We start from the raw sequence: 10,032 nt of genomic DNA, 5'->3' as shown, positions 1-10,032 counted from the left end.
TGTCCTGGCTGTGCCCCCTCCCAGCTTCTTGTGCACCTCCAGCCTTCTTAGTCGGTAAAGCATGGGAAGCTGAAAAGTCCTTGACTAGTGTAAGCACTGCTTAGCAACAACTAAAACATCGGTGTGTTATCAACATTGTTCTCCTCCTAAATCCAAAACACAGCACTGTACCAGCTACTAGGAAGGAAATTAACTCTATCCCAGCTGAAACCAGGACATCCATGCATATAGTGTGCGCCCTACATTCTCTTTACACATAACACCTCAATTTCACAGACTAGTTCTGATTACAGGAACTTATTTCCCCATATAAGAGAACAAAAGAAAAAACACGACAAAACTCTTTCAAGGGACAGTGTTATGAGATTCTAGCAACTTATTTTCTGCTCCTTACTTCTCTTGATTTAACGTTTATTTTCCCATTTCTTGACACACACCAACTCCGACTCTGACTCTCTAAGGCTCAGAAGACTAAATTCAGAACTGATGTGTAGAAGATAAGTTACATATCTTTAAATAGCTATTGAAGTTAGTTTTATCTTTATAACCAAGTATACGTTATTTAATACCAAAGTAAATACAGTTTGGAGTGTGTTCTTATGAGTTAGGTACTGATGAAGTTCTTTTTGATAAGATAAAGAATGTTTTACATTGTTGGAAAGAGTGTTATACGCTTTCAATCTTCCTAAAGAATGCAAAGAACATGTAAATCCATTTATAAATGCTGACCAAAAAACTACAAATGTTTAAAGAAGTTGTAAATAAGACATGTCACACAGCTGTAGATTATTTTCTTGGATATATTTGCTGTAAGTGAATATTCAAAAAAATTCTATAGTTTTAATACTAAATTACATAAAAATCCCTTTCCTCAAAGGACAAATATTGCTGGAATTTTCCTTAAATGGTGGGTGTGTAGGGATAGAGAGAGAAAAAGAATAAACACACCACGAATGCTCACCATCTCTTCCAAATTTGATATACCAAAAATATGGTATATATGGATTCACAAACATAAGACATTACCATTTCTTTGCAAAAGCTATGGAGTTTTATTCTGAATTCACTACTGCTCATAAAACTTCTCTGATTTGGGCTATATAATACATAAAATCCACCTCCTTCAACATGTACTATATAGAAGGTGGAGGAAAAAAATAAAATTATAGCTATGTTTTTCATCTTGTTTTGTAACAGTAAATGCATTAGCAAGAAATAAACCTGCAGTCTGCTGTACTGGCTCTTTTTTATCTATTTTTGTTTAGGTTTTGTTGAAATCAACACCTTCTATCAGGGTAAGAATTTCTGTTTCATTTGTTTGCTCATTAAGAACAAGAAAGTGCATTATCCAGAAAGGCTTGATGTACAGATGAAGCTGTCAGAGCAGTACAAATTCTAACAGAGTAGTTTCTCAAATGTGATAATTATTATTTATTTTATAGGCTTACACATGACATCCCATTATTAAAGTAACTCCCACTTCAGCTTTTATTATTAACCACACTTTTCAATCTCTTATCGACCACAAGCAAAACTGTATTTTTCTGCACAGCAACAACAAAATGCTAACACTCAACGTTTACTTTACCAGGAATTATTCTCAAAGCTATTTCCACATTCTAAAAGGTGCCTCATTTGAAAATACCGATGGCATCCATTAGAGATTGAAATTGCCCTTTACAATAGACTGGATAAATCAAAGTGTAGGGAAAACCAGTAGGTCTTTCAAAAGCATTTGGAGCTAGTCCAGCTGAGTTCCCATACAGATCAATGGGGGTTTTAACACCACTTTCAAGGACAATAGCAATCAGAAGGGAAGAGTCATGTAGCTGCTTCATGCAGAATTCTGTGCCATTACATTGAATAATTACAGGGACTCCACAGACCTCCTAAAAATCTGTACCTGGCACAGTTGGGTCAACATACAGTTTCATTCAGAAACACAGTAAATAATCGCTTTGTCCATGCTTCATACAAGCAGATTGCAGTCTGTCATAGGTCCCTACTCAGTATGTTTTGGCTGCAGATCCTCTTTCCAGCCATTGATCGTTACTACCTCCTTTATTATTTATTCTTCCATGAGTATGAAGTGATGACCTGTCACAATTTTGGTTTAAGCCAGTGTTCTCCTGAATGGAGTTTACTACTGCATGTGGAAGCAATACAGATGTACCACCACCTACAAGCTGGAAATGCACAGACACCAAACTACTTCAAACCATCAGGAGTAAATTTCACTCTTTCCTATGCCTACGTAAATGGATCTGTCACACAGTACTGTGGCAGGAGAGCGGGGGAGGGGGGAATTGAACCCAAAAGATGAAATTGGCAAATTCAGAATAAATTAAAAACCCAATAACCACAACACTAGGAAGAATCTCTTGCAGGAAAGAAGGAAGGAGAAGAAATGGAAATCCCATGCATTGGGTGAGAGAGGAAGAATAATCATAAAAAGGACCAGCAATAGTTAATAACAGGAGCAGAGCAGAAGAGGACGTGCTGGATTGTGTCCAGTGGAAAGTGAGCAAGGAAGGAGTTGAAAAAGAGCAGAAAAATCAAAGAAACTAGTCCAGAGACCACACTTGAGCTTTGTAAAAAAGGAGATGAGATCAGAGAGTCTTACAGACTTTGAGATCTCACCTGACCTGTGAAGTAAGTGCTCTTCCTCAATGGTTTTACATGTATTTTTGTTACATGGATGGTAGATTTTTGATCATATATGCTTTTAGAGATGCAGTGCCATGGCAAAGCACACTAGCAAACATCACAACACAGTAAGTTTGGCAGAAAGCATAGGATTTTAGGGGATTTTCACTGAACATCTTCAAAAAAGCACAGCTGACTGAAAACACTATTGAGATCCATTGGAGATTCTAATAATGAAGACAGCACATACATACCACACAACTAACCCTAAGACTTAGACAGGCTGCTTTCTCCTGGCAAACACTTAGCTTTCTCATTAATAGGACAACATCAGTCTTGAGGTTCCCACTGCTCCCCCCCCCCACGTCAAACAGCATGCACAAACACACGGTCGCACACTGTTGCCATGCTCCTTCATGCCTACAATCTTGATAAATGCACCAGTTATTTGTTTATCTTCAGATTTTCCCATAGTGGTAAAGTTCCTGAACAAAGGAGCAGTAATGAATATAAAAGACCTGCACACTAAGTTAAAAAAAATATGAAATATCCTGCAAAATTTTGCTACAAAAACATGGACACTAACATGTTCAGTTTCTGCCAGTACCAGGGGAGATGACCAGCATTCAACCACTGATGTTTATATATGACTTCTTTGTTCGTTTCCTTCTTTTTACGGATTTCTCTGCTGCACTTGTTTTGATATGCTTTTAGTCTAGTCAATTCTGCTGCCTTTTTTCAGTAATTGAAAGTCATACTAGAATTTTTAACGATGTTAATTTTTGGTGAAATAACACTTTTTTGTCTGAATTACTATAATTATATTCAATGCACTCTTTATTGCAGCTTATCGTCCAGATGGCTCTGCTGAAGAAATGGAAAAGCTAATATAATATACAAAGATGAAAATTACCAGTAGATCTGATATTGTTTAAGTGACTGAAGACTTTTTTACCCCCCAGAGATAAAATGCAGTATCCTCAAAACTAGCACCCCTATTCTGTGATACCGAAGAAAGCAGAGATTTGTAAATCCTTAAGAAACAGCTTTGATGTTTAAGTTTTTATATTCCTTTGATCAGAGATTAGTTGCTAAAATGCAGAAAAAGGATTGCTTACTGATACACAATGAACTTTAAGAACGAACGTGGAAAAAAGCCCCTAAAATATCAGATTTATTGGCCACCACAGCTGAAATAGAACTCAATTTTAAGCATGAATAAGTAGAACACTAACCTATAATTTCACCTAAAACACTTCCTAAGTCATCTTTTTTATTTAACTGAAGGGAATATGATAAACAGGTCTCAAATGAGCATTGGCATGTTCTACTATGAATTTCATTATACCATTGAATTCTAATGTTTCAGGAGAGGTGTTGCACAGAACTTAATTAATATTCACCAAAAATGGCAACTGTAACAAAATTCAGAATAGGATATAACACCCATCTCCTACTGCATTTGTCAGATTGCGTTGTCAGACACATTGGAGTCTGAAAAGCAACACAGAAATGGCAAGAAGATATCACTTTCAGTCTTAATCCTCCATTTCTTAATTGATTTAAAAAGTATTTAGTTTTTCAAAGTAAGACATCCTAACATAAAATCACGGTAGTGAGAGGTAAATGGTAGCCATTATGGGACAGAGAAATGGGATGTAACTTCCTAAGATTCAGTTTAAAGGGAATACTGAATTGACACAAGTCTTTTCCTGCGCAAGAGTAAAATTATCTCCACACACAGAAGTCATTATACAACATTTATACTGTATAACTCATGTTTAAACATATAACATATCAAGGAATTGTAAAGTCCACTGATTGAAGGCTGGGTTATATTGATTTTTCCAAATTATTTCTCCCTATTTTATATGGTTATCCTATGCATTCAGTAAGGATACATATGCATCTCACAGAAAGGTATTTTATGTAATCATTTAGAGCTACATCATAAGATACATAACCACAGAGAAAGAATTGAAAATATAGTGGAAAAATATTGGTTTGTCTTTCCTCAGAAGGTTTGACTTTGCAATTTTTGCTATGTCATTGTTCTCACAGCAAGAAGGGAATTAGTTATATCCCTTTCTTACTTCACAACTATGTTATGTGGCTTACTTTATTACGGTTGGTAAAACACTTAATTTCTTGGATGAAAGCTGCTAAAGAAGTGCAAATAATTTCTATTTTTAAAATAATTTCAACCTCAGAGTTATACTTCAAAAATAATCTCAAAGCTCTTATAATCTTTCATATTCCACAAGATTGTTAAGAACTGGGATTTACATATGCTAGCTAAAGGGAAATTTGGGGTTCTGCCTTAATCAGTGCTGAGGGTGTCAAAAACAACCACAGATTTTATTCAGTTAGGTAATCGCCTAAATACAGAATCCTTAACCACGCTGATGACAACATCAAGGACAGCGCTTTCAGACCCTCAACCCAGTGACCTCTATCCAAGCTCTCCTGCGACACACCATACTGCTTCCAGTTTTCTCCACATTCTTTTACTGGCATAAAAATGAGTCAGACTAGTTTGAGGAAGTCTGGAAAGGAAAAAATCTGACAGTTCTAAAATCCAGCTCTCCTCCAGCCTCTATCCTCCACTCAGGTATGAAGAGGTGGAAGCTGAATTGTAAGCCTTTAGCTCTCCAGATCCAGCCCGGGCATGGGAAATGACAAATTGAGAGATAGAAATAGAAGCTGCTGCTACGTTTTTTTTTTTTCCCTCTTGTCTTTCCAGATTCACTGTGAACTACCTGAACACACCAGCAGCTTCAGCTATGTTTCCAGTACATATGGACAACAGTTATTGATGATTATTTAATTTGACAAGTCTACAGCAAAATAGCTGAGAAGCAAGTGGATTCCAAAACCAAAATCACTTTTCACTTCAACTGATACGTTTCCTTCTCCAAGTTAATAAAATAGAGGAAGCAGGCAGTGATGGGTAGTCATGGAGTAGTGCAGAACTAGTACGCAAGAGTCCAAACTGATATTTAGAGAAATGTTAAGGGGAGGGGAATAATTTCATCCATCTTTGATATGGGTCTGTAAAGCAGGTTAGCTACAATGTTTACATTTCACTAATTATGTTATTTTGTCAAGTGGATCTCATCCAGTCTGAACTGAGCGATGTTGCCCCCCACATCATCATCTTGCTAGCTTGATATCCAACTTCATATAGCATGACAAGGCAACAATTTTATGAACAAGCCTAGTGTCTGTAATCTGCCTTCACATGAAATTAGTTTCTTCCCAAATGCCTGTTATTCCAGTTGTTAAATTACTTTAAGTCATGCTCCAAGGCATGTATAGTATACTACAATCAAACAGGAACAACACTTTGCATATCATTAAATGCCAAATTCTTTCTGCCACTCTGGAAGCAGAACTGCAGCCAGAAATGTGTGCTTTCTATGCTTCTTTGCAATTCCAATTGCCAAGTGAACACAGGCTGGCGAAGCAGTTCTGCCAAGTGTCAGTGCTGCATTAATATTGTTATTATTCTCTGGGAGTGAAGTATATAATGCTATTTTCTCCAAAGGCGTTATTGATACCAAGGATTAGCATTACAAGTTGTATAATTATTGCACTGCCCACAGGACTTCATGTCATCAAATATTTATACAGCTCAGAATAGTTGAGTGCAAATGATTTTGGACGCCTCGCTGGACCTTTGGAAGAAAAAAGTGATCAGATCAGGTAGCTAATTCAAAGGAAAAGCATAATACAGTATTATCACAGGATGCTTGAGAGATATTTGGTCTCAGGATAACCTTGAAATCTCTTCACGCTACTTTTCTTAGTCAAGGGCCCTCGGCTTCTGGGGTATTTTTGGTTTGTTTTTTTTTTCTTCTCCTAAGAAACTATCTAATTTTAAGCATCCAGTGTCCCCTTGTCACTTCACATTACCTGTCCCTCCAGTACCCAGTGTTCGCTTTTCCTGCTGTAGGCCTCCATCCCACAAATACCTGCTGCAGAACACAGCACATAATGCTGAGTTGTTCAACTGATACAATCTGGTATCAATGTGGCCTTCAGTGACAGTATTACAGGTTTGCTCTTTTTTTTTGATGGCAACAGCAGGACTGCTTATGAAAAAGCACTGATTCATTCTAAAATACATGCTGTAAAATATTTTAAATTAGGAAGATATCAATGCACTTTGTTCAAAACGCTATATAATTGGAAGTCAAAGGCAAACGTCCCATTTCTTTTTTTTAAAGAGACACAAGGTAATGCCTTTACCTTTGCCAAGGCTCCAAAACCAAAACAGATTTTAGAACAAAGACATATGCAGCATAAAAAAAAATAACAAGTATCGATTACACACTTTCTCAGGATAGCTGTTCGATGAACAGGGCTTACTATGAACTCCTTGCTCCAGTACAGATGGCACCAAATTGACGGGAAGTGTTCAAATATGCTAACAGGAGCAAGGCATCCAGCATCTGGGCCTTTTCCAGCTTTCTGGTGACAGGATCGACGTCCAATTTAGTAATAAATTTATGCGCAAAGGAAGGGTCATACAAGCTATTTAATATATACCTATTAGTACTCTGAGGATTAGCCCTGATTCACCTTTTTGCTTTTCTCTATATTTGTTAGTTTTGAAGAAACAACTGTACAGAACCTTAACAGAAAGCATCAGGTTTCAAATCACAATATGTTTACTACTACTTATTGGATGTCAAACTACTACAAAATGAAAGTCTTGGTTAAGTAATTAAATTATCATCAATGAGCTGCCTTGACATCTGACGACATTTAACAGAGAACACTAAATTACATGGTATTAATCTGATAATGCCCTTGAAAAACAGTCCTTTTATTTTCTTTGACTTCTCAGATTGCAAGTGAAAAGAAGGACGACTATAATGCTGCCTCTAAGTAGCTGGTATTACTGTTTTTTTTAAATAAGTGTTTCTAAAAATTGAGTTACTGTTGAACTACGAAGTACTTAACACTTCCCAAGTCCTTATATATGCAAGTATAACTGTTCTATCCTGGAAGAGCTCAGTGAATGATAAAGAGTCACTGATCTTTCCTTTGCTACATTCCCTGCTTTTCTTTGGAGACTTGTCCATCTCATTCTCCCCAGCTCAGGCAGGTCAGCTGCTTTATCAGCAATGAGAAGAGTAGAGCAGAGCCAAAGCTGACACCATGCTGTTGCACTCCTTCATGGCTTAACTTGGCTTATAAAAGGAAAATTGCCCTTACAGTTTTGAAGCAACTAATGACACTTCAGCTAAGTAAGTCTGATGTAATAACTTCTTCTACGTGACTGATAGTTATAAAGCCAAAACCTCTGGAAATACTAATAATTACAATCTTTTTTCCTCACACTGAAAAGCAAGATGACTATCATGGAACACAGTCATATATCAGAAACAGCCAAAAACTTAAGATTGCTTAAAATGGCGTGAGCACTTTCACTTTTTACACAAATATCACTACTTAATCGGTTATCTCAGGTTAGACCATGCCTAAAAAAAAAAAAAAAAGCAACGTAGCCTCATGATGCTAAGATGAGTGTCAGTGAGTTGGACTTCGTGGCAGAGAGAGCGAGACATTCAGACACCAGTAAGTTATTATCACTATATAACGCATGTTGTTAAAACAGGAGGGAGTAGGTGGTATATGATCTCTCTTCTGCCAAGTGGGTTCCTATTCAAAACAGATCAGGACTTTGATGAGTCTTTCCTTGGAAAATAACGGGACCTGAAAGTCACTTTGGAGGCCGCACAACTAACAAATTTTCCACCTCCAGTGAGGTCAAATGAAGTTGACTGAAGCAGAGAACCTGGCCCACAATTTCACCACACTGAAATACTGTCTGTGTCAGAAAATTCAGGCGATTGATTTAATTTTAGGTAAACATCTGAACTTACTACCCCAAGGCATCTCATAGATACCCTTCAACTAAATTACATTAATAAAAGCAACTACTAAATAAGGAGAGGATCGCTGGTTTCTAGCTCAATTCTCCTTTCAGCTTGTCTTAACCAAAGTTGTACCACAGTAATTGCAAATGACTTTACTATCATTAACATTACTAAACCTCATGAAGAAAGCAGTCTGCAGGGACATTAAAATAAAAATCAACTTTGCAAAATTAAAAGACTCAACAACTCTTCTTTAAGGCACTGTGATACTAATTAATAACAACTGCTTTCTGGTTGAGGATTTCTTTTGGTTGTGTAAATCAGGGAAAATGCTACATTTTGACTTACAGCAGACAAATCAGCCAGCTATGGCTTTTGGGGGAAGAGGGGAACAAAACAACCAAACAAAAACAGCACTCCAACAAAAACTGGTAAACAATTCAGTTCAATGAAAAGGTATTGAAATGCACACCCTTCTCATCCAGGAGACGAGATTTAGACAAAACACTTCACGTCACATGATAGCAATTAGGGAGGGAAACAAAAATTCAGAATAGTCTTCTGAGTAAACACCAGCAGCTACCATTCTACTTTTGTATGAAGTCTTTCCTCACTGATCACAATTTTGGCTGCTTCTTACATGTGTCAAGATCTCTGCCCTTTCTGTAGCTGATGCTGAACTGCATATAGAACGAATGCAGAGAGCTTGGGAACAATCAACACTAAGGAAAATAATATATACTGCAGTTTCACTGTCTTAACTTTTTCAGTTGTTCTCTTGGGACAGAAGAAATACCAGTTTTACATTTTTATATGAGAAAATGTATTGCCACTATTTAAAAGGGGATCTCTTGTTGATTAAGTTTGGAATCATGTTTTATACTTACTTTTCCTAATTGCAAACCAAACTTTTATCCTGCTTTAGAAACTGTTGCAACATCCAGGCTCCCCTGAATTCCTTATTATATCTTCTGCCTATTAGAAAGAATAATGACTATGCAAAAAGGAAAGGGACACCTCTGGAAATACACAGTACCAAACCACAGACCTAGCAGGGAGAATGATCAATTAGAAACCAACCCAGAATTCAGACTGTAAAGGAGGTTCTCACTCCAGATGAACAAGAGCTATGGAAAGAGGCTTAGAATTAATATTAGTTAAACCAATTTTATGATGAATTATGATCATTATAATGATGAAATCTTCATTTAAATTACTTAAATACAGAAACAAATACAGGACTTCTCTGAACGTAAAGACTTATGTTTATTTGTAGGGTGTACATTTTTAGGAAGTGATTAAGTGGATACAGTAGAGTTCTTTAACAGCAAAGCACTGATTCTTTGGACTATGCTATCATTATAAGATGTATTGCTTTCAGACTAATCTGCTGTGACTTGCAGGTGGGGTTTCTTTGGTTTTAGCTCTTTGTTGTGGTTTAATCTCAGTCAGCAACTGAGCACCACACAGCTGCTTGCTCACTCCTCCTCACCCCCCC

The sequence above is a fragment of the Aptenodytes forsteri genome, unplaced genomic scaffold (assembly GCF_000699145.1).
Source record: "Aptenodytes forsteri isolate BGI_AS27 unplaced genomic scaffold, ASM69914v1 Scaffold70, whole genome shotgun sequence".
Lineage (NCBI taxonomy): Eukaryota > Metazoa > Chordata > Aves > Sphenisciformes > Spheniscidae > Aptenodytes > Aptenodytes forsteri.
This window is presented reverse-complemented; position numbering follows the sequence as displayed.